This window comes from Lygodium microphyllum, chromosome 9 (assembly GCF_053477565.2).
Source record: "Lygodium microphyllum isolate KBCC chromosome 9, Lygodium_microphyllum_v1.1.10, whole genome shotgun sequence".
NCBI classification, from domain to species: Eukaryota; Viridiplantae; Streptophyta; class Polypodiopsida; order Schizaeales; family Lygodiaceae; genus Lygodium; species Lygodium microphyllum.
Window position 1 is genome coordinate 156,485,480 of NC_141143.1, and position 16,929 is coordinate 156,502,408.

The window sequence follows — 16,929 nt, forward strand, 5'->3', positions numbered from 1 at the left end:
CCAAAAATTCAAAGTTTATAGGTTACAGACATGATGAGCAATGAAGAAGATGATACATAAGAAAAGATAGATGATGTTGCTAGAGAGGTATTGGGTAGCATAGAGCTCTAATGTGGGTTGTTTTCCAATCAATACATGGATAGCTAAGAGTTCTCATGTGGGAAGGACCAATAAAAGAAAAGTAATAAGAGCAACAAACACATGATCATCTAGAGCGTTGTCCTGGTTGCTATTGAGAATGTGGACAATAGCAAGTGCCTATTGTTGGCACCTTCTAGGTAACATGGGTAGCATGGGCAACAAGGGATGAAGAGCCATAGGTTGTTGTTTGATGAACATGCTTGTTGTTGGTGCCTGGCAAAAGTGTGGGTAGCAAAGGGCAATCATGGGACTATTGTCTAATGAATCGTCATGGTAGCAAAGAAATTGATGAGTTCTACTTGCAGGTTACATTCAATTGAGGATTGATGCATGATGCATTGCTCTCTTGTGGGGAGAGAGAGAGAGAGAGAGAGAGAGAGAGACCATTCATACATGATGCATGTGTAGGAAAAAGAGAGGGAGAGAGAGGAGCAAACCTTGATCGTTGCAGGACGTCTTTTGAGCAGGCATGGCATCTTCACGAACATTTTTATACAACAGCGATCAACAGCGGCGATCAGCAATAGAGCAGTGATCAACAACGGCTCTAGGTGCAACGTGCATTTTGTTGGACCAATGGGCAAGTGACGGAGGAGCCCACCTCACCTACGGACGGGGGAGCTCCCCCGCCCTGCGGAACATCGAAACAAGGCCCGGGGGGGGGGGAGGGGGTTTGGGCATTCAATACCCCCCGCGACTACTGCGATCGGGCGTCCCCAATGTGTAAGGGGGGGCGAACCTTTTTATATTTTGGCCCTTCCGACTAGCCAAATTACCCTAGACTGGGCGGCCCCTATCAAGTGTATAACGGGCCTGAGGGTTTGGGACAGGATGATGAGAAGGAGAAACAAGTGATTCAGTGAAGAAGATGTAAATTAGCCTTTATAGCCAAGGAGGTGTATATTTTAGGTTGTGGTGCATTGAAGGGCAGAATATCGGTTATTTTATGCTCAGCGCCAAATTCCTTCAGGCAGCGATATAATCAATTCGGGGACGGTTATTCTTCAGCGCTGAGTGCTCAGGGTGGCAACGTCAGGGCTGCATGGCTATAGTGGCGGTCAGTATCCAAACCTCGATGATAAGCTTGATGGCAAAATTACGCTTACGTGATGAGTGGGGTGGGCCACTATTCACAGCATTGTTTTTAATCGATAATATGCGCATGCGTAGACTAGGCAAAAATTACGAGTAAAACGTTCAATATGAGGAGGAAAAGGCTTGAGCATGCGCTAATGTAGCTACACGATTTAGGTGGTTATGTTCCTCGAGCAATAGCAATGCAACCGGCTCATTGAATGTATAGAGATTAGCATTGCCTTAACTAAGCAAGTGATGTTAGAGTAGTAGCTAAGACTAGATATGACGCACACATCAAGGATCCAAATTGCACATGAGACTTAGCGCACGCTATACCCATAGAAAGAGGAACCATACTGGAAATAAATATCAAACTCATGCCCCAACCATCCATCCAGCCAAATGGACTCCTTGAGCTTGGAACTAACAACATATTACGCCACAATAATGCCATAAGGGCTAGCATTACACACTACCACCCACACCATCCATGTGTGCAAATGCGATGACCACTACGCCTAGAGTCCAAGTGTAGTGATCACTCAAGTGGGGATCATGCCTAGGTTCATTTCAATGCATGTCAATGATGTTGGTGGAGTGTCCTTTGACAATCAACTCGAGCGGATAACGCGACAAAATCTATAATACAAATTTATAATAAATTTGGTTCTCACAACATCAACACATGCATTTCTACAAGGTGCCATTTAATCCAATGCTAGAAAGCTATTCATCCATATTAATGTGTGTGATGACATGGATTGAGGTAAGCATTATTGTGTATGTGGTGGAGTGGTGTGTGTGATGCCACTATTGTAGTGTGTAAGAATTGAGTGTATTATAACTAGTGCAGTTAGCGTGAAATTGATGTGACTAACTAGTGTACAAGTGGGTGCACGAAGTGGTGTAAAGTGTCTAATGTGACTAGTATGATGTGTGTTATGTAACTAGTGTTGTGTTGTATTTCGTGACTAACAAGAGTATGTTATGCTGCCGATGTGTTTTATGTAACTAATGTGTTTGGAGTAATCGTAAGTGGCCATTTACTTGCCCATCATTGCTATTAGAGTATGTGGGTACTCTCAATAATTGCATGGCATACCCCGGTTAGAGATGAGGTGGTACATGGGCTTCAATCATCTAGGTTGGTGAAAAGCATGTGCATCATGTGTTTGACGGTGATAGGGTGAGAAGTTCTTGCATATAGCTCGTTCAACATATTCATGTATGTTATGTGGCTCATATGCGTGTGTTATGTGACTAGTGTGTTTGAAGTAGTATGACTATATCATGCATTATGTGACATGAGATAATCATGAGTGGGTATAGGACTCTGTTGTTTGCTTGGCTTTAGCTAGTGGTATGGTCCGTCGTCTTATGCTCTAAAAAAGTATAACTCTAAAACCACAGTGGGTAATTGTAGTGGCTCATAACTCCATCATCCACTCAATAGTTTGGGTTTGGTAAGTCACTTTTGGTTGCACAATCCTTTTCACATTGATTGGCATTGCAAAGATGGCTACCTTCTTTTTCCTTAATCTAATGGTTAGTTTGTTGGTTATCAAGAATAAAGTTGGAAACTTCATGCCCATTTTTTTGGATAGAGCTTCATTCACCAATCCTAAATGTGAAGGCTAAAGTGGAAAGTGATGATGGTTGCCAATAGTGCTTAACAAATGGTGCTAAGCATATTGTTAAAGTAAGTAGTAGACTCAAGGTACAAGACTAGGATGAAAATTTTAAATGATGAGAGTGTGTATTACATAGGCATGTATAGATTAAGATCCCATGTTTACCTATATTACATGTGAGATCATGTCATATTTGATATTTTATATGATTCCTATGTGGGCATACATAGCACAATCTTTTTTGCATTTTTTCCTTATAAAACTTTTCTAATGACATCATGTGGCAAGTGTTTTCATACATCACCTTTCTCACATCAAGTGGAAGCGTTTTTATACATGCCTTGTTGGTCAAGGTTGAGTCAACATACTTCTTTCAATCCCTTTTCTTCACTGTAGCTTGTCAAAAGAAACAAATGGTTTAAATGTAAAAATTGAGTAGCATGGCTAACCCTCAAATGAGTATGGGCCAAAAATAAGGCTTAATCAAATGCCTTTTATTAATGTAAAATGGGCCACACACACACACACACACACACACACACACACACACACACACACACACACACACACACACACACACACACACACACACACACACACACACACACACACACACACACACACACACACACACACACACACACACACACACACACACACACACACACACACACACACACACACACACACACACACACACACACACACACACACACACACACACACACACACACACACACACACACACACACACACACACACACACACCAAGAACAACTTGCAAATACAAATTATCGAACATGACAAAATTGAGTAACAACGATCCAAGTTTCACCCACAGACTATCTTCCTACACAAAGGTTTAAAATAATAATTCAAAGGGAAAAATACCTAACACTTTCATGCTTGTCTCTCTCACTCTTAACGATAATACATTATACTCTAGTTAGAGAAGGGGAGGAACATGGGTGTCAATAATCTAGATTGGCAACTATCATTTTTGGCAGAAGCATGTGCATCATGTGTTTGAATGTGATAGGGTATGAGGTTCTTATATAGAGCTAGTATTAACACATTTGCTTGTAGGGGATGAGAATTCTTTCATGATCATAAGTTTTCTCGTATATTTCTAGAGTGCTTGGGATGCATGCACTTGAATTAGGCTACTAACCATAATCTACTAAGTTACCTTCACACAAGGTCACATCCCTTCACAAACATCTAAATGTGCAGGAAGGTTTGCAATAATGATCAATTTTTATACATGTTGAATGTATTTACCAAATTGAATAATATAAGAATACACCTAAGGACATTCACACAAGTTCTTTTTACATTAAGTTTCACTTATAAAAGATGATAAGTGCTAGAGACTCACAAGCTATTATAAGGGTTTGAGTGTGATGTCAATGTTATGGTGTGGGAACGGGCAAAAAGCGAGCTTTTCTAGGCAACCTCCATTTCTTATTCCACATAGTCCACTTATTCTATCCCTAGATATTTTCACTACCACCACCACCACCACTGTTGCCGCCATTGCCACCACTACCACCACAACTGCCTCCACCACCATTGCCACTACCATCGTTGCCCCCTCCAGCACCACTATGACTGCCCTCACTGCCTCCACAATCGCCACCACTACCTTCATTTTGTGTACCTTTCTTTTCCTCTCTCTCTCTCTCTCGTCTCTTATTCTTAGTTTCTCACTTTCTCTCTCTACGTGTATATTCCCTTTTTCTCTTTCCAACGCACTCACTCAAATAGCACTCTATATCGTGTAAATGATTCTCTCTCTTTAGCATGCAATGTGTGTACATTCATGCGATCATCCCAGAACGGTACACCGTGGCCCAGACCTCTCTCTCTCACACACACACACACACACACACACACACACACACACACACACACACACACACACACAAATTGCTCCATGTCTTTACTCTCTCTCAGTTTCTCTTTGTATATGTAATTTCTCCTTCTCACTCTACATTCTCTCTCTCTCTCTCTTACCTATACATACATACATACATACCTGTATATAAATCTCAGTCACTCACTCACTCTTCGTGAGATTGCCTCCCTCCCTCTCTCTCTCTCTCACTTTCTCTCTCTCTCTCATGCACACGATCAGTCCACATTATATAATAATGCCTTACATCGGATTATGGCATGTGTTGTAACAAACACTTCTCTTAAATCCTAAATCTCTTTCTATCCCTCTCTCTCTCTCTCTCTCTCTCTCTCTCTCTCTCTCTCTCTCTCTCATAATGCAAATGCTTGTGCGCCACTTTGTATTTTTAGAACTTTAATTGCAATGGATTGATAGCTCCCTACCTTTCCCCCTCTCTCCCTCCCCCCCCTCCCCCCCCCTCCTCCCCCTAACGAATTTGATAGAAGACAAATCATACAAGTAATCCAAATGTACATTTATATTGCGTTAACTTTGGCAATAGTGCTTTTTCTTGATAAATTAAGAGACACAAGGTTACCAAAGGCTTGTCAAAATTTTGACATAAGCTATCCAACTAAATTGTATAAAATACTTTCTCAACAAAATAAAATGTAATTGTGCTAAGAGGTAGTGTTGGCATTGCATTGCTTGTCACAGTGTAGATGGTGTTGGAAAAGTTCTTCTACCTCCAAGTACAATGTGCAAGTTTTCTTTAGTGAGTGTGGGTTGGTGTATAAATATATTGGCATTTGCATCCATTCCAAACACTTGAAGGTACACATAGTATTGGTGCATGCATGCCAAATAGGCTTTTCCTTTTGTGACATGGTCCATGAAATCTCAACAATTACATGTTGGAGTCTTTGCAATGTGCACATTATAACACTCTTGCAAGACACTTGAGTTAGGTGTCTCTAGTTTGAAAAGATTGTGCTTCAAGGGCTTTATCACTGTGTGGCCCTTCACAATTGCATCTAGAGCCAATGTGTCGAGTCTATCCTCTTCCTCCCTATAACTTGTGAAACACCTCTTCGATATCTACATGAGCCCTTGTAAGCACCCACCTCTTATGCCACCTTTTGTAAAATAAACCCACTACTCTCCAACATGTGGATTTCTTCTACTATCAAATTTTTACCTTGTCCCACTGGCCATACTTGTTGAATCTTGGGTAGTGCGTGATGAATGGAAGAACAAATGTTCCATGTATGGTCCACACTATCATTATAGAACCACATGAATTGGTGTCGCATTCCATATTGATTGCTAGCTTCTCCTCTTGAGTTGGACCACTCCATAATGCCCTAAAATGAAGGTGCATGCAATGCGTACATCGTGTTTTGATTAGTTTCTTGCATTTTCCCTCTCTAGCTCCTAACCATCCTTGACATTGCATACGACTATGAGCTAGAATCCTTCTTATAGTCCAAACAATGTCATGAAGGACTGTCTCCACCACCATTTCCTCTGAAGAATTTGGTGATACTGCCCTTGATTGGTCGAAAGGCAAAGGGTTCTCAAAGTTTAGTTTTCTTGTGCCCTTTCTTCTAAGTATGTTTTCAGTCACATACTCAGGCTTGTGAGAGGCGTTGGCTTCCTCTGACCCCACTTTCCCATCAACCTTACATTTTTTTGCTACAGCCACATTGTTCCCTCGAAAAACAGGATGTTGATGCAATTCAATTCCTCCTGCCACTTCCTTAATCATCCTTCCTATTGCTCGAGATGTGGGGCTAATTCCTTATTGTAGTCAACTCAAAAGCTTCTTTGCACTGAGTCTTGCACCATGGAACTTTCCACCAATGAATGCATACCATTTTATGATGTGTAGTAGAGCATTGGTCAAATCACTGATACATGCATCGTATAAGCTGATCGATCCCTTGAATCTTGCCACTATCAACCAACTTGCATGCATTGTTATGCTAGGTTTGTGGTTGGCATATGAGCAATGTCCTCCACCACTTGGACAAAAATATAGCATGAGAGGGTATGGAGCGTGAGAAAACAAATACACCACACATCACATCCTACTATTACAAATTAGTCTTACTCGGCAAAGTGTTGTCTCCAACGTGGACATTTGATATGCCACCAACTAAGCCAACAATCCATTGTTGGAATATTGCAATTCACAATTTTCCCTGAGGCCCACCAAGCCTGAATAAATCGATATTGCATTGTTGCATCACTTTTTGTGGCTGCACACCTCCACATGTGGCATAAGCGCTTATGCTCATCCAAAAAACTCATGTGCACATACTGTGATGTGTGTATTTGGAAACTTTGTTCCCAATGAAATAAGCAAGATCTCTCCCTTCCTTGGATTACGTTGTCGAACACTGTGCAGATGGCCCTCCAGTTGGCGATTGCCTCATTTGCCATGAATCCTTGTTTACCATTTCCTTTATGGTCTTTCACACCTCTTTGACATTAGTTCTGTATGTGCCTCTTTACACCTTATGGCTGTGTGTGCCTTGATGGTTGAACAGTCTTGACATTGGGCTCGCTGACATCACATAATGCACTGCACACTTGCACTTGGAGAGCAAGATGGGGGGTTCTTACAATAGAAGCATCCAAGGCTTTCGAGATCATCAGTATAGCTGACATTCCGACAGTTGGTATGTTGGTATTAAGTTTACCTGCATGGCATGTGTTGGGACTTGATTGGTATGATTTACTTGTAATAGGGTACTGAACCATGTCATGTGACTCCACAAACATTTTAATGATAGTGGAGCAAATGAAGAATCTTGTACTTGTCCATGCCACCTGGTTCGGGGAGCTAGAAATCGACCAGCCAACACAATTTCTATTTTGACACTTTAGTTCTCCGATGCATTTACTTTAGTGGACAATACCACGAAATGTAATTGATGTTGACACGGGCTTTGTCCAACAATGGCCATCGTACTTTTGCTCCATACCCTCCATTGGACACATATTGTCTACTATACTGATGGAAGCTCATACGCCACATTGCCATCATACAAAAATGGGATCTCCTCCACTCTCTCTATAATGCTCGTATTCTAAAGCAAATGACATAATAATCGGTGTTGGCCCCCCAAATACATTATGTACTTAACCACACTTATAACGTAAGAGGATTGTTGTATCCCCTCCTCTTCCACATCAAGTATGATAGGGATAGTTTTGTTTTTCGCAATGTCCAGGGGGGTGGTGAGGCTTCCACAGTGATTGTTGTTTTCTCAACACTGCAAGGGCTCTAGGTGAGATCTATAGTGGGGGAAAAGTTGCAATGTAGGCCCATTTCCTTGTTTGACAAGATAGTATTGTGAGACCAAGGTATCCAGAATATATACCTAGCCAGCCTCATGGTCATTGGTGCAATGGATCGACGTGCTTTGTATTCAACCATTCGCATGCGTGATAGCAAGAACACTGTAGCCATTGCTATTGCAAATGTTTTTCTTCTTCAACATTAGGAACCGATTGCTTGTGTAGTGAATAATAGGTTTGGTGCAGAGGGAGGATACATATATGTGGACCTCAGTGTTTGGTGTAGCAGTTGATGCTAGATCCATTTCCAAAGCTATCTACATATGTACGAATACACATATCAAATATGGGCGTCATTGAAAGACTTAGTGTGGGGTGTATGCCATATATGAGAGAGAGGGAGAGAGAGAGAGGAGGATATATAAAGCGTGTGCATATGAGAGAGAGAGAGAGAGAGAGAGAGAGAGAGAGAGAGAGAGAGAGAGAGAGAGAGAGAGAGAGAGAGAGAGAGAGAGAGAGAGAGAGAGAGAGAGAGAGAGAGAGAGAGGAGTGGAGGGTAGAAAGAGGGAGCCACGAAGAGAGAGGGGAGCAAGAGAGAGGGAGAGAGGTGTACATACTTGTGAGATTAAGTAAATATTCCACAACTTGGGAAAGGGGGGAGGCGTTGTGGGGTGTGTAAAAAAAATTACCACTTTAAGATAGTGGGGCATTAAATGCATGTCATATATATATAACTAATTAATTAAGTAGTTATATATAACACTAATTGATTAGTTATTTATTAGTTAATTAGTTATTTACTAGTTATTGATTTATTGGTCAATAATTAGTTATTAATTTTAATTAATTAGTACTAATGAAATAGTTATTGATTTTAAGTAGTTAAATATTTTAAAAAGCAAACACATTTTTCTTTACATAGAGAGAGAGAGAGAGAGAGAGAGAGAGAGAGAGAGAAGGGAGGGAGGGAGAGAAAGAGAGATTTTGACTTCCCCTTAACTAATTAGTAAGTTAATAATTAGTTTAATTTAGTTAGCTAATTTTAATTAGTTAAACTTAATTAGTAAAATTTTTGGTTAATAATTAATTAGTTAGTTAATAAGAAATAATTAATTGATTAGTAAATTCAATGAAGTAACTAATTTCATTTAATTACTTAATCAATTAATTCAATTATTAAATTTAAATTCAATTCAATTCATTAATTTAAATTTAGTTTAATTAGTTAATTAATTCAAATAGTTGAAAATTTTGTTAAAAATTTAAAAGTTTTATTAGTTAGTTAATTAATTTAGTTAGTTAATTTTGTTAATAATTAATAATTTGTTAATTAATTAATTTAATTAGTTAATTAATAATTAAGTAAAAAAATTATTAGTTAAGTAATTAAAATAGTTAGTTAGAAACGAGGTAATTAAGTATTTAATTAGTTTTTAAATGAATAAAATTAGTTAAAAATAAGGTTAATAATTAATAATTTTAATTAATTAATTTAATTAATTAGTTAATTTTATCAATATTTAATAATTGTTTTTAATTTATTACTTTAATTAATAAATTTAAATAAATATTAAAAATTTATTAATAATTTAAGTAGTTAATTTTTATTAATAGTTAATAATTTTATTAATTAGTTAACTTAATTACTTAGTTATATTTATTAATAATTAATATGTTTTTGAGTTGACTGATTTAATTGGCTAGTTAATTGATTTAATTAGCTGGTTATTAATTAGTTAAGTTTTTTATTTATAATTAGTTTGAAAATAGTTAACAATTATTCAAAAATAATTAATAATTAATAATTAATTTATTACTTTATAGTTAGTTAAAAATGGTGAAGGGAATTTGTGGGTTTTTTTTTGTTAGTGACCCCTTCTCGGTTAGAGTATGGGGGCAAGAGAGAGAGAGAGAGAGAGAGAGAGAGAGAGAGAGAGAGAGAGAGAGAGAGAGAGAGAGAGAGAGAGAGAGAGAGAGAGAGAGAGAGAGAGAGAGAGAGAGAGAGAGAGAGAGAGAGAGAGAGAGAGAGTATATGCAATGTACTATTTTTTCTCGCTAAGAAGGTGTAGCCAACTTGTCACTAAATTGTTTACTTATTACGCATTCTCTATTTAATAAATTCATGTCAATAAATTAATGACTCACTTTTCTTTAAGTGTTGATGATGAACTAGTATGGCCATGAGACCATTTAGAGACCAATATTCCTAGTGCATCACTTAATGGGGTGATCAAAGCATTGTGATGGGGATATCTGGTATAGGTAGTACAAGTTATGAAGGGGGAAAGAAGTGTCTGCCAAGTGTAAGAGTGTACTCAAGAACCAAGAAGTTACACATAAATGAAGATGGATTAAGTTCTAAGAAGAGGAAGTGCATTAGCATTGTATATATGTATTTATGTTTGTATCTGGTGACGCTTGGGAATGTTTACTTGTGTGTAATGAGCATTGCATTCATTTGGGGTCATCCTCTCCTTTACAAGTCAAGGTTTAAGGTCTTTTCTTTCATTAAGAAAGATAAGAGAGGTAATTCTATCACTAAGAAAGACAAGAAACGTAATCCTCTGGAAATGAGGAGAGAAGTGATTTTTGCTTTCTAAGGTCTAAAAAGACACAAGCTTTTGTGTGGAAGTCAATTTTTAAGGTTGAGGCCCAAGGCAATTTAATGAACTCTCCTTAAGGTGGTTGCATGGACCACAAGTTAAGAGTACAGTTTGAGAAGTTGTTCTTTTTAAAAAAGACATGGTGAATCCATGTTTAAAATATCTCGCGATAGAAAGACGATCTCTAATACAGGTTGCGTGGATTATCGGAAACATTAAGATCTACAACTTTCGTGTTGGACGTTTTTTCATCCAAACAACGCACAGAGAGATATCTCAAAATTAGTGCTCTAGAGTAGGTCCTCGAACAACCACATCTTGCATGAAGATTAACTCAGGTCTCTCTCCAAGAAGAGAAGCTCTTGAAAGCCTATAAAAGAGGAGGCTCTCCTTAGGGAGGTAAAGGAAGCATCACTTTGCATGCATCCAAGAGGAGAAGAGAAGGTGCAAGTGCTGTGGAAGCTTTGCTGAAATCAAGTGCTGGCGAAGCTCTGTTGAAATCAAGTTCCAAGAGGAGAAGAGAATGTGCAAGTGCTACGGAAGCTCTGTTGAAATCAAGTTCTAAGAGGAGAAGAGAAGGTGCAAGTGTTGCGGAAGCTCTGCTGAAATCAAGCGCCAAGAGGAGAGCCCTACACATATTGTGTAGGAGAGAAGGAGATTCAAGAAGGATCAAAAGGTGCCAACTTCCAAGTTGTGCAAGTGTTAGCCGATTGTATATCGTGCAAGGAACCGTGATCTTGTTTCCAAGATCTACAAGTAAGAACTGGCTTATGTGTAACGGAGGAGCTTGCTCCTTGTCAATAATATAACTCCACAAGGGGGGGGGACTGGCCCATCTTCTAGTCCCTAGTGTGTTACCAATTTCTCTACCTCTCTCTCTCTCTACATCTTTCTTTTCTCTCATCTATTCTCCCTCTGTGCCAGCATAATATTCGCCATATATATTTTGAGTATATAAGAAAGTCGAGCGTGTATCTCGGATCTTATAACAGTGGTATTAGAGCGGGTCTCTTTGCTTTTCTCAAAGTAAAGGCGATCCTTGCAAGAAGAAGGTAAAGATGACAACAACTGATGAAGTGCCTACAAGTGAGCAATTACAAGCTCAATTGGCACGGTATTGTAGCTTGTTGGAAATTCCCAAAGTATGTTAATTGATTGACATCTTAAGGGAAAGGGAAGAATCTATTTATGAAGGACCGAATCCTCCAAAAGACGGTGATACTGGAAGAAATACCATTGCACCAATTGATGGTAAAGGTGCAAAGCATGCAATTGTTGAGAAGCTTCCTAGAAGGAAGAAGAACTCTCGGGTCAAGAAGAGTAAAAAGACCTCACCTTGAGTGAGGCGGATAAGGATGGAGTCATCTCCCTCAGCAACCAGCTACTCCCTTGATTACTCAAGTTCCTCCTCCTCCTCATCAACTTCTAGTTCCTACTCTCTTGGTTCTAAGTCTCGTACAATCCGCAAACGGACAAAGAAGGACCATAAGAGGAGTAAGCTTAAGAAGATTAAGACTTTTAAGTATGGGGATAAGGACATAAATTTTGACTCTTACTCCGGTAAGAGAGATCCTACTAAGGCGTTAGCCTTTGTTAGGCAATTTGAAGTTACTTTTTATGATGGTAATTTCTCAGAAAAGTCCAAGCTAAGGCATGTAGGCATGCACTTGAAAGACATCGCTAGCAATTGGTGGTTGACTCTCGTTTTGGAGGGAAGGAAGCCCATGACTTGGGAAAAGTTCAAGAAGAAGTTTTATGCTTAGTTCTTGCCTCCTGATTTTGAGAATGATGTCAAGAAGGAGTGGGATTGGCTAGGCCAGAAAGAGCATGAGAAGGTCACTAGTTATGTGGACAAGTTTTGGCCTACTCTTCTCAAGGTTACTTCTTTCATGGAGATCAGCGAGATGAAGAGAAAAAAGAAAGTTTGAAGCTGGCCTACTCCCTCATTTACACAAAACCATGAAGGTGTATCCACATGAAACCTTATCTCGCATGATGGAGTCTGCCATCATAGCTGAAAGTTTGCATACACCTGGTACATCTCGAAAGTTGGAGATGAGTTCTTATAGAGCTAGACAAGAGCATCTCTATGATCAACCAAGAGACATGACTAATTGAAGAAGACCTACCTTTACCCATGACCAATATTCAAAGCTAGAGGGTAATAAGAAGAAGCGCAAGTATCTCTCACCCTCTGAGATACAAAAGTACAAAGAGGAAGGAAGGTGCTTTCTTTGTGGTGAGTTAGGGCATATGAAGCCTGATTGTCCTCACAAAAGGAAGGAATAAAATGTGGTTAAAGATCCTCCTCCACCATGCTCAAATTATATTCTGGATGTGCAAGCTAAGACTCATTCAAATGAGAAGAAAAGACAACTCTTAAAGGGTTGAGGGACCCTCAACAATCAATGAGTTTTGATACTCTTTGATCTAGGTTCCACAGATAATTTTGTGTCAACGGATACTGTTGAAAGGCTACAAATTCCATTGGATCGATTGGGAACATCAATTGGATGAGGTTCGGCATTTGAAGGACTTACAACCAATTCTACTCCTATACAAGGGAAGTTGAATCTTAGAATTGGGGATTACCGCGGCCAAGAATCTTTCCTACTTGCACCCATTGGTAATTGTGATGTTATTTAGGCATGCCTTGGCATTACAAGATTAGACCTCTTCCCAATTTTTTTAAGAAGACCCTTGCATTTGAATTCAAGGGTCGAAACATAGTATGGATTGCTGATGCTGGAGATTGGCATGTGCTAATGGTTAGCCATGTTAGCATTTCTAAAGAAATGAAGAAAGCTATTTCTGTGTACATAATTTTTGTGAGAGAGTCAAAAGAAGCTAATGATTCAAGGGCACTTGATGCCTCTAATGTACACACAATACCAACTAATGCTTCTAAGTTTCAGACTTTAAAAGAATCCCTCTCTTTAATTGATCAAGCCAGATATGATTTTGTTAAACAACATGAAGATTGTTTTAGTGATTCACTCCCAGGAGAATTACCTTCTAAGAGCCCGGAAGATCACACAATTGATCTTATCCCAGGCAGTTCGCCACCTAACCAACTGCCTTATCGAGTAAGTGCACGTCAGATGAGATCCTAAAACAAGTAAATGAAATATTAGAAAAAGGGTTAGTTCAACCTAGCTCTTCTCCATACTACTCTCTAGTTTTACTTGTTCAAAAGAAAGATGGTTCTTTCTGTATGTGCATAGACTACAGATATTTGAACAAGGTCACAATCAAAAATCATTTTTCTATCCCAAGGATAGATGATATCTTGGATAAGTTGCAAGGGGCTAGTATCTTTAGTTGCATTGATCTCAAGAGTGGCTATCACCAGATATGGGTAGCACCTGAAGATGCTCATAAGATAGCTTTTTGTACAACATTTGGACTATATGAGTTTCTAGTCATGCCATTTGGTTTGACTAATGCACCCGCCACATTCAATCGAATGATGGAGAGAATTTTCAGACCTCACAAAGTTCACAGGTATCTTCTTTGAAGACATTCTAATATTTTCACGGTCTGAAGAAGAGCATAGAAAACATCTATCTACTGTTTTTCAAGAGCTTCGCAAGCATAGACTACAAGTCAATGCTAAGAAGAGTGAATTCTTCCTTTTGGAAATTCATTACTTGGGCCATATTGTTTCTCACAATTTGGTGAGAATGGATCATGAGAAGATTCAAGCCATTATTGAATGGCCTACTCCTACTTCTGTACATGAAGTTAGAGGTTTCTTGGGCCTATGTTCATACTACATGAGGTTCATACGAGATTTTGTGTATGTTACATCTTTTCTACATGACCTTACTACGAAGCGAATGCCTTTTCACTGGGGATCAAGGAAATTACAAGCCTTTGAAAGAATTAAGTTTCTTGTGACTCAAGAACCAGTTCTCATAGTTCCGGATCTTCAAAAACCTTTTGAAGTTCACTGCGATGCTCCTGGGGATCGCATTGGAGCTATGCTTAACCAAGAGCATCATGCAGTAGCATTTGAGAGCCGACGCCTTAAGGATCATGAGCTACATGCTCCAGTATATGAGAAAGAACTTATGGCAGTGGTACATGCTCTTCAAGTATGGAAACACTACTTACTTGGTGCAGATTTGGTTATTAAAACAAATCACCAAAGTCTAAGATACTTTCTCACTCAGAAGAAACTCTCAGAGAAACAGATGTGCTTGGCAAATTTCTTATCTATGTTTCATTTTCAAATCCTTCATACATCTGGAACTAAGAATGTGGTAGCAGATGCTCTATCACGGCGACCTCGAGTGAATGCAATCACAACTGTTTACCATAACGAGTTCATGGATTTACCCAAAATATATGCAACTGATTTCGACTTCTCAACCATATGGGATCAGTCAGTCAATTACACCTTACTCAATTCGAGATGGCTATTTGTATCATCATCAAGCAATTTGTATAGCATTACCATTGCGACACAAGGTAATGGATGAAGCATATGCATCTCCATATGCTGGACATAGGGGTATTCTACCCACTACTCAAGCATTGGAAAGATATTTCTTTTGGCCCAATCTTAGAGCTGATATTGAAAGATATGTCCGCAAGTGAAAGATATGCCAAAAAGTAAAGTATGACATGTATAAACCACCTGGTCTACTGAAGCCACTACCTATTCCCAATGAGCCTTGGGAAAGTATAGCCATGGACTTTATCATGGAGATTCCTCGCACACAAGCAAGCAAGGATGCAATCTGGACTATAATTGATAGATTTAGTAAGAAAGCTCACTTTATATCTGTGTGAAAGACAATCAAAGCCTATCATATGGCTAACTGCTTCTCCACATGCAAGTGTAAAGGTTGCCTATAGCTCGTGAAAGTCAATGATCTGTTTGTGTTGATCTTCCCCTCACTGTTGGAGGGTGACTCCCCCCTTGTGATTGCATGCTACTAGTAATAACAACCTGTCCTGCTCTACGTCAAGGAGGTAAGTCAGAGTCTTTGGGAACTCATCCAATCATTGCTCTCTTTTCTATAAACAATGATCCAAAATAGGATAAGAGGGGGAGATAAAGCAACTATAACAAAAATCAAGAGAGGGGTTGATTACCATTTGTGGAGGATAGCATGTATTCGAGTTATCACCTATATTTTGATGGGCGCATACCTTAGGCATGGCGCCTATATTTTGCCTTCACACCTCTCCGATGCACGACAATGGCAAGAACTCCCACTCATCCAAGGAGCAAGCTCAGCTAGGGGAATGTTTGTCAGATTAAACCTTTTGCTATGCTTTCATCACCCTTGAAAAGGGTGACATTATCATGTCTTTTGAAATCCAATATGATCATGATGGAGGTTTTTAGGGTTGCCGATATATTGCTTCCTTGATTTCCTGCCACCATCAAATACCAATTGTGAGATATGTAAACACAGTAGCCAGGTAGGAACAAATCCAAGTATAGACTCTCCTATAAAGATAGCAAACACAGAGAGAGAGAGAGAGAGAGAGAGAGAGAGAGAGAGAGAGAGAGAGAGAGAGAGAGAGAGAGAGAGAGAGAGAGAGAGAGAGAGAGAGAGAGAGAGAGAGAGAGAGAGAGAGAGAGAGAGAGAGAGAGAGAGAGAGAGAGAGAGTGTGTGTGTGTGTGTGTCAGGAGAGGAGATAGGGATAGATTGGGGGGAGAGAGGGAGAGGGAGAGGGAGAGGGAGAGGGAGAGGGAGAGGGAGAGGGAGAGGGAGAGGGAGAGGAAGAGCGAGGGCAAGAGAGAGTGCGAGAGAGGGAGGGAGGGAGGGAGGGAGAGGAAGAGATGACATATTGCAATAAAAGAGAGAGAGGGGAGAGGAGGAGGGAGAGAGAGAGAGAGAGAGAGAGAGAGAGAGAGAGAGAGAGAGAGAGAGAGAGAGAGAGAGAGAGAGAGAGAGAGAGAGAGAGAGAGGAAGGTGGGGATAGATTGAGAGAGAGTGAGTGAGAGTGAGAGAGGGGAAAAGCCTGGGATAGAAAGGTGAGAGAGTATGTACGACTATATGTGAGTGTGAGAGAGGTGTGGAGAGAGTGAGAGGGAGAGGGAGAGGGAGAGGGAGAGAACCATATCGAGGGTAGGTGATAGAAAAAACAAACTTGAATTGCAAGAAGAGGGGGGTCCGACAAAAAAGAGAGAGTGAGGGAGGGATAGAGAGAGAGCCACATACCAAGAGTCATGGAAACAATTCGCAATGTGAAAATGGGGGGGATGGGTCCTTTTATGAGTGCGAAAGGGATCATCAGCACAACAGATCCTTAT